Raw genomic sequence first — 18,503 nt, 5'->3', positions numbered from 1 at the left:
TTGGAAAAATAGATGATGTAAAGCAATACAATATAGCAGATTAAGAAAATAATAAGCAAATTATGTTTAGACAGGGATAAATGTAGTGTAACTTAGTGGCGTGCAGATGTTATACAAGTATTAAAAGGTGCTAAGATATTATAGTGAATACAACAATAACATTTATCAAGTTTTTTTTTGTGGTTTCTGAGAAATTTGTCTTAGAAACCTGTCTTTTTGTTGACATTGGCTGACACAGACACAAATTGAACTAACGATATATCTTAAAAGCAGATCTCCTTTAAAGCTCAACTTTTTTTTATTACTCTTTGGAATAAACATCCACTAGCTTGGACTAAAACAGCCTGAACTTTCCAATACAATCAAGCAACTGTGCAATCAACCGCAACACAAGGAAGTAAGTTATTCTATGTAATGAGACTTTGTTTCCTCGATTCCAGCGGGTTCCGGTCATGGAGAAAGAATAATTATTATAAATTAATGACGTGAAAACTTTGGATGAAATTTTCTGCAATTATGCTTTTATCATATTTAGCAAGAGGTATTTCACTTCTTCTCACTCAAAATATGTTTGCTGCTTTTAATATGAGTCCTGTTCATGAGGTGAGGAAGTGAAACTTTTAAAATCATAGTTCTAAAAAAAGGGCCTGATGCAATCATCTTATTTATTTATCCTCCTGAAACTGCGTGGCGAACCAACCTTTTTAAAATGGATTCTTATTCAAATGCGAAAGAGAGGGTGGTTTGTGAAACATCTTCAGAGAACAGTGGTCAGTAAGACTTTTTTTAAGGATGATACAGCAATATTTGTGAAGGAAAGTGAATAGGATGAACAGCATAACAAAGAATTTAAGGAAGTCTTGCAATTATAAACAATTAAAGAAGAGTCTTACAATGCAGCATTAGTGGCCGAGATGCAAAAAGCAGGGAAAGAAAATCCACCTGCAGTATGCAGCACGGAGTTTAATGTAAATGAGCTCACATGACACAGATTCCACTTGTGTAACAAATTAATCTGCCACATATTTGTTGTACACAATAGCTACACCTTTCAATGCCATGACCTGAAGAGCAGGAAGTGACAAGGCAAAAGGGATTTAAACTTATACATTTAAAGTGTGGTAACTGAAAAATCTGCAAATTAAAGTAAAAAAAAATACAGAAAGAACAAAAGGAACCTTCAGCACAATAAAGGGATCAGTGGTACTGAAGCTAATCCTAATATGGCTAGATTAGCACTCCTGTTTTACTACTATTGGGATCCAATTGTGTAGCTCTTCCTTCCCAGTCAGCGAGGGAAACTTTTCCCACTAGCCAAACTGAGATCTGAATCATTTCTGTATGCCAAGCATACCCCAGCAGGTGACTGGAACTCTAAGTATAGCACAGATGTTATTTTTTCGGTTACATCACTACAAAAAAAGGCATGCACGGACATTTCTAATGTAAAAGTTGACAGGTATGTATGTCCTCAATGCTACAAAGTTATGAAAACAGGCATGAAACAAAGTATATAAGCCTTATTTTACTACAAAGTGCTCGAAATTTATGATGCTTGTTAAAACATTCAAATCCTTGTGGAGGCTCTTTCAAAGAAGTTCTGAAGGTTTCAACACATGGAGGGGTTAGATACCACCAATTTCAACTTTTTACAGCATTGTCTTTCTTCCAAACTGAAGCATCAAACAGCAAAGGATGAAAAGATCTTCCAAGAGGAAAAGCAAACTGGACCACTTTTAAAACCTTCAGCTGCTGCATCCCTTTAAGCTCTTTACTAATCAAGAATGAGGAGGAAGCACTTAGCAATACAGTATTTTAAAATGGCTTAGGTGGTGCAGTGAAAAAGTACCACAGTATGTTTAATTATAGCCAGCCATTTTGCAACTTTCATTTTAGAAATGCCAGCTAATGTTTCTGCTGATGTTCAAACTGTTGAGAGCAAATGTACTCTAAAGAGCAACAGAAGCTATCCACAGAAAGCTTGTAGATTCCAAATCCTTCACAATCAGCCATTTTTTTGTAAATGGTAAGTCAGCAGTTTGGGGAACCGTTGCATAGCTGCATTTCTCCCCTAAGGCTGTGACCAGTGCCACACTAAGTAATCAACGACTTCCCTCTCTAGAATAACTGATTAGTCGCTATACTCTACGATATAGTGTGTCAGTGCGTGGAGACACCACTGAACATTGCTATATACCCTTTTACTGTAAATGTGAAACAGGCTTCACATTTACAGTAAAAGGGTATATAGCAATGTTCAGTGGTGTCTCCAGTCTAGGAAGAAAATTACTAAACAATCAAATAAATGGATTTCTTGTGACAGTTATTTCTGTGATGTCAGAATGACCTGCAACTGCAGACCACATGTTAAGAGTTATGCAGCCTATAACACAAAAAGCAAGTCATAGGGGACAGGGGAAGCTCATTTAAAGATGAACTGCCCCTTAAATGTTAATTTCCAAGTAACAATTTATACCTTTGTATTCCTTCTGAAATTTAACATGGTTTCCAAAGATTTCTTTTAAATCGTGTGATGAAAAGCTAATTTGTAAGTCAGAGAAACAAGGGGCACATTTTTTAAATGCCCCAGGAAGTCTTTACAACCTAAACAAGTTTTAAGTATGCATAAGCTGCAGGCTATTTTCAAAACTTGTTTAGCCGATTTGGAGTAAACTTTGGTGTTTAAATCTTTATTTCTTTTGAATTTTAACCTATAATCAAGTTCTATTCTGCATTCCTGAATTTTGTTGATTCAGAAACTATGCTCAAATTGTTATCCATCTGTAGTTGCGGATCTTTATCAACAGAGTTTTACTCAAGATAAAAAAAAAATAATAATTTAACTACCACCATTGGACTTTTTTTCAATACTGCATCTAAAAACAGTATCCGAACACCAGAAGCTAAATCATTTTAAGGCAGCAGCTGAAACATACTTAGGTCAATCCATTTGTTTACTCCAGAGTTCTTGGTTTGTATGCAAATAAGTAGTTTATCTGCCTGTCAATGTGGAAGCAAATGTATGCCTGAGGGTCACTGTGTCCTTTCCTGAATTTTTGAAGAACTCTGATCAAAGGGGAAGTAAGAAGCATGCAGTTCTTGCACAGTTTAATTAATTCTGTTTCAATTATTTCCAGACTGCAACCTCTTGCATGGGAAGCTTTCCTGAATAAAACATGAACGCTGCCATCTGCTGCCTCCACACAGTTACTGCAGATCTGCACCCTTCCAAGGGTCAATGTATATTTCACTTCCCTTGGATCCCATGTGCTTCCAGGGTGCCAGACTAATTAACTATTTAAAAGCCATATTTTGTGTAATAATTAAAACCTTTTTATAACAAGATTTTTCACGTTCAAGGCATAATACAGAAGGCAATGCCGTGCCATTTTCTTTACATAAACATTACAGGCCATGTTATACAATAAATTCCTCCTCTGCAAAATGATTAAGTTTAAATCAATACTGTTGGAGTTTACCAGCTTTTTTCGACTATAGTTTTTCTTAGGAGACAGAAGAGTTTGCATTGAGATAGGAGTCTAAAAACAAAAAAAAGAATATCTTACACTTTGTACAACAAAGTGTTCTTTTAAGAAATGAGACATTGCACCAGTAAATCTTTTTCTGAACAGTGAACAAAAAAGGACACAGGTCATCTTTCAAAATCTAGCAAGTAAACACAGGTTTCCTCCTTGCTTTAAATATTTCTTGCACAGAAAAATGCATTATGCTATGTACTTGTCAATATTTTACTAACAGAGCATTGGCAGTAAATTATATTGCATTAACATGGATGGAAATAAGATTCCAATTGCACAGCAGCTTGATCCATTCCTGGTTTTACTATGAGTTTAATAAGACACACATTAACTTGTTACATACATGTTGTGGCTAATTAAGCTTTTTTTAAAAACTTGAATGGGTAAACTGCAATGCAACATGAATCTTATTCCCATCCTGCTTAATCTGCCTCTACCCTATTCTACAAAGATACAGTCTTTGCTGGGGATTTATATGGTATTCATTATCATGTCAATTTAATGATATAGGTCTAGTACTTACATTTCAACTCATTTTAACAACTCTACTTGATTCTTGCTAAATTTTATTTTAAGGTAAAGCATACACCAAAAGCAGAAAATGTTTTTTTTTTTTTAATCACACTTTTGAAGTGACAGAACAAACACACCTGTATTGCTTTTTTAAATTACAAAATTAAAATTTCAATAAAAAAATTAAAAGGTTGACTACTTGCAGGTATTGCAGCAAGCCAACAAATAAGTGGCACTTTACTACAGGCACCAACACATTTTGGAATCTGCTGGAGTTGCCAAGGCATCTACAGTAAGAGGAGCAGTTTGGAATCTGTAAACGTGGTATTATTGTGCATCTGAATCAGACCCCATCCCAGGGGCATCAAGACATATATTCAGTTTCATCAGCTGGGTATTTAAAGCTACATCCGCCACACATTCAAGTTAAGTCTTACAAGGAAGTTTAATTCAGATTCTGTTCAATTCTTCTGTACACTGGCCTGTTTGTAAAGTTTCTTTATATTTAAGTAGATTCAGCTACAATGTAAACATTTCTTCCATTTAAAACAAACCATGAGCAAAACAGCCATGGGCGCAGCAGTGGGAGGTTATATATTTTCAAACTCTGTAACAGACCAGGAAACAGAACAGAAATACAAAAACTGGCAGTTTTCCAAATAATCAAACTTTACACAAAAGACCTTGTTAATTCTCCTTCTACCACAGTTTCAACAGTATCATTTAGTTTTTACCTCAAAATAACTGGATATAAACAAAAATTCCAGGAATAAATTGCACCTTTACAAGGAAAGAGTATATAACTGGAAGAAACTGGTTAATGTGAAGATGTCTGTTGCAAAGAGGCATCAGCAATACTACCATCTGTTAAAGGCAAAATACTCCCCCCCCCCCCCCCCCCCCCCGCCGGTTTTGATTCAGCATTGATATGGTAATTGAATGTGGTACTGATCTTTAAATACCGCCTAGACTTCAGAATAACCATGGTCTCCATGCTAACAGTGTTCCCTTCTTCCCCAAGAGGACTTATTATTTTCAGCTACTAACTCAGGTTTGTATGGCTTTTTTTATTATTCCTCTCTGAGATCTACCCTTTACAATTATATTATTCACAAGCAATAAGACCACAATTCTGTGCAACATTTTTGTACTTGTCAACAATATTTTTTGTCTTGGCACGGTGCCTGAGCCCACAACCTTCCATTCCAAACATTAACAACCAACCAATTTAGAGAGTGACTTTACAATTGCTATATCTGCATCCATAGAAAACATGCCTCCAAGCCCTTCAGTAATCTAAACCTACTGTATGTTAGGTAACGTATTTAGTTGTTAGATACATGCTGTAGTTCCCTTTCAATTTGAAGACAACCAACAACATACTTGTGGGATATGCCTGCCTATTGGTAGGTATTACTGAGCTCTTTATATCAGAGCTGCTGATAGGCCCCTTCCTGGGGTGACTTCCTCAATCCCGCCTACCGAGGGATCAAAACAGTCAACCTACGGAAGTTATTCCTCTTTTTGCTACTCAAGATGTCCCTTGTCCAGTTGCTGTGGTCGAGACGGTGGGAAACAGCTCTCTCTTGAGTTTTCTGGAGTTCCCCTGAAATTTCATTGCTGGAAGTCAGCTTGCCACTTCCCTGGGATCAGAAACTGCTTCTAGAACTCAGCTATAAATGCTGCACAACTGCGCTGTTTACTTTTTCTTTTCAACAGTCTACATTGCTTTGTGATTGTTGTCTGCTTTTCTAACCTTACAGTGCTCGCTGATTTGTGTTTTCCTCTGCTATTGCATCTGCCGGCTTGTTTCAACCCGGTTACGCGGCGGTCTGGTCCAAATTTTTTTTTTAATAAATCAGTTACCTGTGTTGCCGTGGTGATTGCTATTTTATCCTCACAGCTTACTGTTGTGTGTGTGTGTGTTTTTTCTTTACTGCCTTGCAATTAAAAAAAAGCTCTGCTGTGTCCCGCTGTTGAGTTAAATCAGCCTACTTGGCGTGCTTGATAATAACAATAATAATACAAATTTACAGCTCACCTGCTTGGTGTGGTGACTGTGTTTCTTCCATCGCTGAATTGCTGTATGTGCAAGCCTATATTACTATTACTGCCTTTATAGTTAAAAAAACAAAACAAAAGCAGTACACTTTTTCTTCCTGTCTAACACGCTGTAGCCCCTTGAGCTGTGTGCTCTGCTCCATTGTGTGATTGCACACAGTCCAGAACCAGGTTATCGCCATGCTGCACCCTAGTACAGCACCGTGCACTTCCCTGTACTGCTCTCCTGATTGCCTACCGGAGTCACTCGAGCCTGTGTATCCACCCCGATGTATGCTACACGCTTCCACGGGTTGTGTTGACATCACGAGATTAAGGCTAGGCGCTTCTCGGTGCTTCTGCGCCCTCGGTGCTTAGATGCTCCATGACTCGATGCTTAGCACCCCAGCATGTCAATAACACCTGCACTTGGTGCTTCCTATTCTTCGGTGCACCAGTACTGTATTCTATTTCACTTAGTGTCCTTGGTGCTTCTGCACTTTTGGTGCCTGAGTACTTCAATACACAGGTCTACACCCTCCGGAGTTTAAACAATGCCCTTGGGGCCATACAGACATCAGACATGGCTAAATATCACACTTGCACGTCTTGCACTTCCTTCAGAAGCAGCCCTACCTTCCCTGACCATTCTTTGGACCAGCGGTAGAGGAATTGCTGCAGTGCTCTCATCGAGACCGCAAGGCATCTCAGTAGGTAACCTTAATGCTCCTCTCCTGTACTCTGGTACTGGAGGAGATGAGATGCTGGCGTCTGCCATAGTCCTCAGTCTGTCCGGCCGTTCGTGCCTATTTGTCCAGCGCACAGGAAGTATCTCTGCTTCGCCTTTCAGGGGAGCGTCTTTGAGTTTCCTGTGCTGTCATTTGGCCTCTCCTTAGCCCCCTGCCCGTTTTCAAAGTGCATGAATGCCATTCTAGTTCCCTTGCAGCTGCTGATGAGCTACTTGGATAGCTGGTTTATAGAATAAAAAAATGTTCATTTTACCAAAACACATACCTATAAATAGTAAAACCAGAGAAACTGATAATTTTGCAGTGGTCTCTTAATGTTTTCCAGAGCTGTATATGTGTAACTTCAATGTGAGACAGAGACACTATGATAAGCTATTATCCAGGTATATGCAAAGTAAGTGTGACATACAGACAGATAGATGAATGGACGGACAGACACCTCCCTATAGCTCCAGACAAACTTAATAATAAACTACATAATGTTAATACCAAATATGTTCACTACTGTAGAGCTATTTAAACAGCTTCAGAATCATCCTGGCAACCCACAGTAACCTTAGACCCTATTTACAGTGCTATGGCAGGTGCTGCAATATATTTATTTTTTCAACCCTCACATGAATAAAAATAAAAGGCATATATTTTCCTTTTCTCATTCTCTTTCTCCAATTTCAATACCATATATTTGCCTTTAGTGAAAGACTCATCTCACATTCTGTATTATTTAAAACACCCCAGGGGTTTTTACTTTACACAAAAAATTTCCATATCACTCCTTCAGGACTACTAGTTTTCCATTTCAAGTTTTGTAGTTTTGTACAGAGAATACCATTAGGGCGCTCACTACAGAAAGTCAGAATTAACTAGACAGCTAGGGACCAATTTAGCTGGCTGCTGATTTCCTAAAAGGACACTGTATAGAAGGCTACTGCCTCTGTTCCTGGCCACATCAACAGTCCCCAGTAAGAGGTATGAGAGATAGCAGCTTAGGTTGTTTCCAATATCAATACTTTTTCAAACCCATTATGATTTATTTGTTTCAGACAAGTGCTTGCCTAACCAGAGAACTCATTTTAGATGTATTGACCATTGTTATAAAATAAAATATCCCTTGTTTAAAATTTGAAGTCAAGTTCTGAAAGCATTTTAAATCTCTTATGATCTCAGGATCAAAGAAGTCACATGACTGCAATATACAAAAACAGGTCAGAGGTTTAATGTAAAAGAGAATGTTACTAATGTCTACTTATTTTATTACAATTTGTTTATTTAATAACCATGTGTGGCAAAGTGCTCACCCCTTGCGTATTTATTGATGTTTGTTTTAATTTGTTGTTATTATTATTATTATTATTATTATTATTATTATTATTATTATTATTATTATTATAGTATTTTTATGTAGGCAGACAAATCCGTCCGTCTTATTGCTTACTGTGGGGGTGGGGTTAAAATCCCTTCCCTGGAACCCTCGTGGCAATCTGGCTGGAGCCTTAAGGTAATTATTGTATTAAATTAGGTAATTAAAGCTCCAGGCTTATTAGGGAGGAGAGTGGCAGAGGTGAGACGTGAGTCTAAATGAATAGAAAAACAATTGCTATATCGAAAATATACTTGTTTGAAAGTGTTTTACTTTGGCCAGAGTGCCCTTTGCTTTGTTCTGTGTGCTCTTTTTGTTTAAACTGTTTATTTTGTTAATTATAAATATGAGCGCAGCAGCACCGTTTTAACATACAAAATTTGTTGTTGTTTAATTTGCTGGTCCATGACGTTACCACACCTACGCACTGAATCCAGTCTGTCACACCATGTAATGGAATTATTTACTTTGCCGTAATATTTAAAAAGTGTATTATTACATATTTCAAAGAATGCAAGAAATTCTGGTTTTAATCTGATTCTCTGGTTACCATCAGCTGCTAAAAATTGGAACACACTGTAGATTTGCTTTATTTAGAGGTTATTGAACTGGACTTTATAAAAGGGTAATAGCAAACATTTTCCTTGCTCTCATTAGCTCGGTAACAAGGTAGGGTAGTTATCAGCACTGTATACTGTGAGTGTGCTTTGAGAAGTGTTTGCAACTCTTAAAGTAGTTGCTTCTTTTCAGTGCTGGCCATGTGTTTTCCATGCTGCTAGTTGGGAAGACATTTGTGTAACCTGCACATTGTGTTTCAGCCTTGTACCAGGGTTTTAGTGTACTGTTATGCTAACAAATATCACTGTGGCCTACTCACCCTTGTCAAGGTCCCCTTGCAGCTGGAGGATTTGTGGGCTGGGAATGGTAAGGACAACTGCATCAAACTGCTCTGGAGCTGCAGACTTCCCATTTCTTATACCTGAGGAGGAAATGGGTCACGTGGTAGTTGAAGGACACCTCTGCCCCTGCTTGAATAGGGGAAACATGGTTGGATATTTAGCATTGAAAAGAAGAGAGAGAAGAGAGACAGAGTGCGGCCAAGGTCATACAGAGGTCATAAATGTTATGCCTTGTGCCACACAGCTGCAGTTCTAGATAGGGCTGAATGATAACCTTAGTCTAACTGGCAACACCCATTTCCTCTGCGGCAGAGGAGATGTTTTTATTTATAACCATACAGATAGAGGACGATAGCCTGCATATAACTACATATATAATACAATTTGGCATCTACTTCATATAGCCCATTCGTAGTTAGCCAATTAATTTTATTTTATTTTTTTTGTTTGTTTACTTATTAACGACCTTTATACGTTTTCTAAATTCCAATTATTTAAGAAAAAAATATTTTGCACAGCAATAAGAGCACTAGTGATAATTAGATTGAAGGTTTTGAGAACCACATATTCCTTTTGTGTTTTTGATTCAAGTTCATTTGATACCATAGGCTCTAAGAGTATCAGACTCTCCTTTTTTTGTCAGTAAATCTGTTATTGTTAGCCTAACTAAAACATTTTAGGTATCATTAATATGAATCCTCAACAGTCTGGTGCTTTCATTAGACCAGCATGTATGTCAAACAAAAAGGATTCATATCACACATGTTCCTGGTTATCTGAAAGCATTTAAAAAAAACTATTTTCAGCTTTCTTTTAATAAAGAGACTTGAGTGGTCTTCAGCCCAGCATACAGCAGGGGCCACATTTCCTCATATTTTTGTGGTACCACATCAACCCATACAGTCTGAAAATTGCAGGAACTGGTAACACGTTAGACATACATAGTACATCCTGTATCAATAAAACGGATACTTTTAGCAACTGTCAAAAGCACCTGTAATGCTAACTTGCATAGTCCAAAGAACCCCATGCCCACATGACTTCCATTATATGAGAGTAGATGTTAAAACTTCATGCTGATTTGAACTCGGCTCTTGCCAAGGTAAGCACCAACTAACACGTAGCTTTACAGTAAACTAATGTGATCCATCTGTGTCTCCATCCATTTGCGTTTCTTTCCATCTGATGATGTAGATATCCTTCTGCCTGGTTTTGATGGCTGAAATGTAATGCTGGCTCCAGAGATTAGTTTATTTTGCCTCCCCAGTGCATCAGCACACACAATGGCTGCGATGTTGGCTCCAGGGCATGACAACTGTCTAGATTGAGCTAAGTAGAGTACATCTCTGGGGTCTTCAAGTGCTCACCTTCTGTCTTCTGTGATTCGTCGACTAGCCCATGACACCTCAAGAGGGCTCGACAGTGATTCTGGTGTCCCAGCATCACCCCCTCCATTTCACACTCAACTCAGCCCAGCTTACTGACCCATACATTAGCGTTGCTTTCTTTCTACTGTGCTTGAGATCCCCAGCCAGAATCTTTCCGTCTCAACCACAGCCAGTTGCTTTTTTGTGTAATGCCAGTCTTTTTTGTGTAATGCTTTGATGGAACTAGTGGCGACTTATTTGTCATGTTATACTTGTCTTCCAATGCTAAGGCCAAACATCGCAGCACCTGGGGAAGTAAACCATCCATGGCTAAGACCCAACTTACATCTTGTCAAAATGTTCCTTAATGTTGCAGGTGATGAACACAAGGGGCATGAGGGATCCTCACCTACCCCAAGGTTTAGGTTCTGTGGTGATGGGAGAACATCATATGTTGATCTGATGAGAAAGCTGATCCTGCTCTGTTCCATTGTCCATAGGTCTTGCCAGCCGATCTTGTGTTGTTCCACACTCTCCCATCTCATCCACTCTCCCTGCTTGACCTGGGAAACGGCCTTTACACACCTCATCCTCTCCTCCTGCTTTTTCACCTCGTTGACTACCAGCTTCCTCCATTGAGCTGGGGTTGCCTTGTGCCATGTAGGAGGAGGTGAACTGAGACCAAGACCCCCTCTTATGCTGAACTTGCCCCATAATATGACCAATTCAAAGGGCAGCCTTTGCATCTTCCACGGCTTTCTTTGCCGCCCACTTTCTTCCAGTTTTTCACACAGGTGCTCTGGTTTTTCACCAGAGTTTCAGTTTGCCCAGTAAAGCGCTGCTGTCTATGCTCTTCAACCCTTCCACTGCTTGTTGTCTAATTTCTCCCACTCAAACTGTGTCCTTTAGATCCCCATCGTACCATCTCCCAAGACTTCACTGGCTTCTCGGACACTGTTGGTATTGCTTCAACATTAATGTAGAGCCTTTTATCTACTACTTTAAATTTTAGTTATAGAGATGCTCTATTAGTGGGCTTGAATTGCATTTGTGCCCATTCAATATTATTGGTTAATTTGTCCAAAATAAATGATTAATGCAGGCTACTGTTGTAGTCATGGTTGTCAAGTCATTCTTGTATGCTTGAATTGGTGGCATTCCAGAAGCCAAACGCTCTCTTCCCACTACCCATTTTGCTGCCCTAATAATTACATCCATTGCCATAGTAAAAGCCAGTGGAGAAATGGTGCTGAATTCTGAAACAAATCTGCAAATCTCCAAAGTAGGCTTACACTAATGATACACTGAAGAAATCAAATGCTGACCAAAGAAGTTAATGTGGCACTGAATCATATGCATTAGCCAAATCCAGGAATGTCACATGGAGTTCCTTCTCCTTTTTAGCTGATTGAATTTGTCAGATCACGCTAATGTGCTCTAAGCATCCTGGGAAACTTGGAATGTCCGCTTTTTGTACTGAAGTGCCAATGAAGCAGTTCTTTAATAGGTAAGTTGACAATCTCTGAACAATAATGCTGAAGAAAACTTTGCCTTCTACGTTTAATAGAGAAATAGGGCAAAACTGACTGATGCTTGTAGAATCTTTTTCTTTTGGTATAAAGATTCCACCTGCTTGGTGTCATGCTCTTGGTACAACCTGTTTTTCCCATGTCACTTTCATCAATTTCCACAGGATTAGTAGAACTCCAAAAGCGCTCTTGTACACTCTGTACGGAACTCCATTAGGCCTTAGAGATGATGATGCCCTTGCTTTTTTCACAGCTTACTCTACTTCTTTCCACTTTGGTGCACAGTCCTCCATTTGGTATTCTGGTGGATTAATAGGTGAAATGTCTGAATGAATTGATATAGGCTCCTGCCTTTTTGAGTCTGTATGTGTTTCCTGCATATAGCTCTCCAGCTCAAACCTAGATGATTTTAGTGTGCCATTTTTCTCACTGGTGAATAACTTCTTTACAAATTTGAATGAATCTTAATAAAAGTTAGTTCTCACACGCTCCTTTTTGTAGCATTTCCTTAGACGCTCAGCTCTGTGCAATGTTGCAAGCTTATCTTTTATGACCCTTTGTAACAGATTGAGTCCCTCCTTCTGACTTTGTTCTGCTCTTCTCTATTGATTCCTTAGCTGCCTCCTGTCTCTAACTAAGCATTCAATCGCTTGCTGCCGTCTAGACTTTCCAGCAATAGTTTGTACTTTTTTCAACTCCATACCTCTCGCTTCCATATGCATAGATGATGTTCCCAAATTTATCCAGCTTCTTTTCAACTGTCCCACTTAACCTTTCCAATGCAAAACAGAGATCTGTGTTTACTGTGTCCCACACAGTTTTCTCACAAGCTCTTGGCCATTTAACTCCAGGCTTGTGCCCATTGAGGTTCTTTTCTCTCTTACGCTGGTTCCTCTGACCAGGTTCTCAAGGATCATTAGGTTTATCATTAGTTGTATCCATGCAAGTCCTCCTCAAGTCTATAACAGGGGTACTGATATTCTGTGAACTGTAGTTTGCTTCCTGTCACTGGATTTCATTCGACTGACTTGACTGACTTCGTAAGAAGTATTGATCAATGCGAGGCCCTTGTCTCTTCTCCCTCAAGCATTTCATTCTCCTTTGATGAATCTTCAAATCCCCTGACTGTTGTTGCCTGGTTCCAGCCAAAGACACAAACCTGGAGTTTCATGTCTTTGCTAACTTCAGATCTTGATCTAGTCATTTGTGAAGTACTCTCCATTCTCATATCCATTTCCGTTCCTAAGTTGTTAACTGTGTTGTCCAATGTTGAGTCATCTTCTGCCCCCACTCTTGCAGACTCTAAGGGTATTTTTCTCTTTAATTTAATCACAGAATTTCTCCTGATTGGTTCTGGAAACATTTCCCAAAGCATAAGCCAGGCTTACTCTGGGAAATACATCAACAACCAGCATGCACTCATAATAATTATGCAAATATCTGACAATCTGTCACAGGTGTAGTGCATCCCAATTTTAAAAAGAAATAAAACCTGAAACACAAGACAATTAAATTTGTCGTAGTAATTTAGTGGCAGGATATGGGCTAATTAAATAAAATCAATACACTGCTAAAACGGGATGCAATAGTAAATTGCCTAATTTGATTGGTGGCCTTTCACGTCAGATGACAATACATTTAAAAACACAGCAAACAGAACAAATGTGGTGTTCTAACTATTCCATAGTAAATTGGCTTAGATTCAATTTACAGTAGATATCCCTTGTAATGCAATGGAGTACAATGTTCTGTTGAGGGCAATCACAAAAGTTATGTCACATGCTTTCTTTTATTTAAAAGGACTCAACCTTCCCAAAAGCCTTTTGAATTCTAATTACAATTTATAAATTGGGTTCATTAAAGTCGCCTTATGATTTTAATAAAGGCTCAGTTATCAGCCCTAATCATTATCAGCCAAATTTATCTGATGCCAATGAAAACCAGTTATAGTTTCCCTGCTACATACTGCTCTTCTTAACAAGTATCAAGGGACATTGGGTTGTTTTTGTTTAGGCTATTGCTTTTTGAATCACTCTTACTGTTTGGGTCCAAAATCCAACCACTGTCTCTTTATAAAATGTTGAAAATAGACCTCTTTAGAGCAGTTTGTGTTAACAGCAGACCAGAAGATGTCATCGCCAGCTATGAATTTTAAGCTGGATTCGTAGAATTTGAAAGCCATTCTTGGCAAGTTCTATGCAAAAATGCCTGAAACTGAGAAAAGTACAGAAGGGGCTGGCACCGTAGCTCAACCCACTTAAGCCACTAAAGTTGCAACCCCAGGCACAACTAGTGCTGGAATGACCGATGTAAACAACTAGAAAGCTTAACCCAGGGAGTTTCTGGATCTCAACTGAACTGGCATAGGGCTTGTTTTTGTAGTTAATGAGCCAGATAGTTGTCTACTGGGAAAATAAATTTAAAAAAAAGAATTAGGGGAATTCCCACAACTAGTGCGCAGAGCAGAACATGAAAAGTATATGTAATGGACCACAGGAGGCCAGTGGAGTCATTAGTACATGATAGTAGGGTCAAAAAGCCCGATCCACCCGTGTTGCAGATGCTACTGTGCCTTTAATAATTAGGATTGATTGCGCGAAGAGCAGACTAGATCAGTTGTGCGTTGCTGGTTGAAAAAAAAAAAATCTTGGAACCACATGACAGCTGTGTTATATCTTAACACAACATTTAACCAATCAGAGAATTGAAAGGGTTTTCTGTGTTAATCACTTTGAGTTGCTAAAACGATTAAAATGACTGAATTGTCCTTCACTTTCCTTATTGGCCAGAAAGTTCCTGTACAACTTTGAGGTGTGTTTCGGGTCATTATCTTGCTGAAGAATGAAGGACTGCCCAACTAGCCGTAATCCTGATGGAATGGCATGCCTCTGAAGTATGCTATGTTAGCCATGCTGGTTGAGCTTGCCATGGACCTGGTAAAGATCACCAACTCTGTCACCAACAAAGCAACCCAGACCATGACACTGCCTCCTCCATGCTTGACAGTGGGAACCACACATGCAGAACTCATGTGCTCACCCTCTCTGTGTCTTACAAATACTCGGCGGTTGGACCAAAATATTTCAAATTTTGACTCAACCGCCCATATGACTGACTTCCACTCCTCAAATGTCCGGTTTCTGTGTTTTTTAGCCCAGGCAAGTCTCTTCCTCTTATTCTGCACTCTTAACAATGGTTTGTTTGCAGCAATTCTTCCAGTTAGGCCAACTTCACGCAATCTCCTCTGAACAGTTGATGTTGAAACATTTGTACTTCTAGTAGCATTTAGCCATACTTGTATTTCAGGGGCAGTTAATGGCCGGTTTCGCAGACTTGTGACTCGAATGAACTTGTTCTCTGATTCTGAGGTCACCGTTGGCCAGTTTCTTCAAATCATTTGATGGTCTTGGCCACAGCAGTTACAGACACTTGCAAAGTTCTTACGATTTGTCTTAAAGATTGACCTTCATTTCTTAAAGTAATTAGTCCTTTTTCTTTGCTTAACTGAGCGTATTTTGTCATTTTCTGCTCCCTTACATTCAGGAATGACAAACCTGTGCCTATGCTACCTATATTTATAGTAATCATGGACCCTCACCTGTTAACAATAATTGGCGACAAAAAGTTAATTAGGTAACATGCTAGTTAACTCAGAGAATGTCTAACAAAGAAACTTTTACACTTAGGCCAGTGTTCTAACACCCTGTTATACACATTTCAGACTTTTAACTGACTTGGGCTTCAGACTGAAATCTTCTTGCTTTGGGTGACCATTTCATAGAAATTGATTAATAGATTTACATTTTCATTTAAAAATAAGTTTTTGAATGCAATTCACTTATGATTATTAGCTTATATAAGTACATGTATCATATAATGAAATATTAAATGTTTATAGACAAGTTTATACAGTTAAAAACATAAATAATCATGAAAAACCTGAAAAAAAAAAACAAAAACTAAAACAAACAAAAAAAAAAAAACAAAAAAAAAAAAAAAAAAAAAAAAAAAAAAAAAAAACAAAATCAAACAGGTGTACTCAAACCTGTACTCAAACTTTTGACTGGTACTGTATATATATATTTTTGGGTATTATCATTCAGTCCATTTTTGTTGTATTATTGTATTGTAATGTGAGATATAGTACATAATTGCTATACATATGCACATATCATAACAATATGTACCCAGGTGCTTGTGAGAGATATTGGGGGTTCATTTATAGAGGCTGTACACCTTTTAAGGTGCTGGATTATTACACTCCGATTTCACGCAACTGTTATGATTGTGACCAAACATGTGAGAGTACTGTTGTGTCAGAAAAAAAAAAAAGTTAAAATTAACAGTTGTATTAAAAAAAAAATGTAGACTAGCGAAAAACAAAAATAGACGTGCATTAACAAAATGCCCTGAAAACTTAACATAAAGAAAACCATTTAAATGAAGCAATAAACTCAATAATTAAGCTAAAAAGTAAGTGAAAAACATACCTTTTTTTGTTAACTACAACAATCTTTCCCAGTCAAATCACAGCGTGCTTAATGTAGGGCAATTTACCATAATAAAAAACAGTAATGAAAAAGAAAATGTAGAACATAAAAAAGCGCAACCAGGTATAGGCAACGAAAGACAACACATTATTCAAATTATTTGTCTTATTATATATTTAAGGTAAGGCAAGTTTATTTTTCCGTTAAAAGTGCTCCCGGATATAATGTTCTGCCGCCTCACTACAGTTGTCCTGTGGAGAACCCTAAGTCAAATGATGCTGGTTCTAATAAACATAGATCTTTAGATTGAAAATGACATACACAATATTTTCTCTGGCACCCTTATGTTATTGTTCTTCAAAAGATCATTTCTTTATTAATTGTATCAGTTTTTCAACACAATTTGAATGCTGATTCTTCACTGCTTCAATGATGCAACCTACTGGACTGAAGATAAAGGAGCAACCTGCAAAATTGAGCCAACTATCGCTTTCCACTAGCCAAACCTACTAACAGTTCTCACTGGAAAGTCTGTATGTGGGCTGGACAGGTAGCCGGCCAGTAGGGGTCACTGAAGAGTGATGAGGTGAACTATACCTGGGGCTTCTTGTTTTTGGTTTTTATTTTCCATCTCTCTCCATCCCTTTAAACTTTAATTAATAGTTGTTGAGCCTTAACTGAATACCAGATTGTTTCAATTAGCGTGGCACTACTACTGAAAACTAACGTAGTAGAAATGAATAAGCTCAATTTGGCGATTTGAGCTAGATCGAAATGCAGGTTCAAATAGGATCAGGTGAGATCAATACACGTTGTTTGTTAACTCAGTCAAGATATGAGGGTAAAAAGAAACAACTTCCTTTGGTAATTAGAGTTTGATTAAGAAACACATCAGGACATCATGTGATCAAAAACATAACCCCAAAACTAGAAGCCCTAACTATACCTAACCATTTTTCATCTTGAACCTTACAGGAGTGGAAAGACCAATGCAGAACACCCTGCTGGGTCCCCAGCCAAGATTGGTAATTTGACAAGAGCAGTATTCTAGCCTTAAAGTGGACCATTTCAGATTGTTTTGTTTTACTTAAATTTCTAACCAAACTGTAATTTTAGAAAGTTTAAACTCGTGTTTCCTGTTACCCAATCACCTCCTGTACTGAAGTTCAGCTCCATGGTCTGGCCTCACTCAATAATTAAAGTAGTCCTAGCCCCAATCTGGCTGGTAATGTTGCTAACACTAATAGAAGTTAAGAGAATAGATTTTAAAGCTTAGACTGTTAATTACAAGTTTTTGGATCAAAGCAGATTCTGATGACATTACAGACCACAAGAGACAAAGGCTAACCTTATACTCTAGATGATATATCACTAATAGAGCAAGGTGCCCAAACATAAGAAAAGGGGACAACAGTAAACTGCCTTTTTTCACACTTTAACAGCCAATGGCGCTGGCAACCAGTTTTCACAACTGCTTTAAATATTAATAAGGAAGTCTGCATGTTGATTAGTGACATAATAGGAAGCATGTAGCACATTAAAAATCACTCTTCTCATGATTCCTGCATTATGGAACAAGCAGCTGAGAAAAAACAAGATTAAAGTATGCCCTGTCGCTAACACCACATCAAAGTGAACTGCTTGCAGACTACCTGACACTCCGAGGAAATGCTTGACAATATTCCTATAAAATATCATCGTACAATGTGAAGATAAATTTGCAATTTCTTGCTTAATGCTAAAACTAGCATGAACACTATAATGTATTTGTATTTGACTTGCACAATGACAAGTGTAGCAAGCAGCAGATTTCAAGGAGGGGAGGCAGCTACAGTTAAGTCCAAACACAGGTATACAAACTACTAAAGGAAATCCCTTTTTGTTGTTGTGTAAAACTGAATATGATTGTGTAACAGTTTCGTTTAAAACCTATTGTATAATAGGGTTAAATGCTTCACAAATTTAAAATGCATATGTTAAAATCTCAAACCCATTCCCATGTTACAGCAGATTTTTA

The 18,503-nt window shown here is 38.1% G+C and overlaps 1 pseudogene; it reads right to left on the bottom strand.

Annotated features, from left to right (window-relative positions):
- The window catches only part of LOC121325902, a 52,064-nt pseudogene extending 33,880 nt beyond the window's left edge, over positions 1–18,184 (bottom strand).
- Positions 18,185–18,503: the final 319 nt, after the last annotated feature.

This window comes from Polyodon spathula, chromosome 13, assembly GCF_017654505.1.
Source record: "Polyodon spathula isolate WHYD16114869_AA chromosome 13, ASM1765450v1, whole genome shotgun sequence".
Taxonomy (NCBI): Eukaryota; Metazoa; Chordata; class Actinopteri; order Acipenseriformes; family Polyodontidae; genus Polyodon; species Polyodon spathula.
The sequence above is the reverse complement of the archived record's forward strand: the minus strand, read 5'-3'. Positions and strand labels throughout refer to the sequence as shown.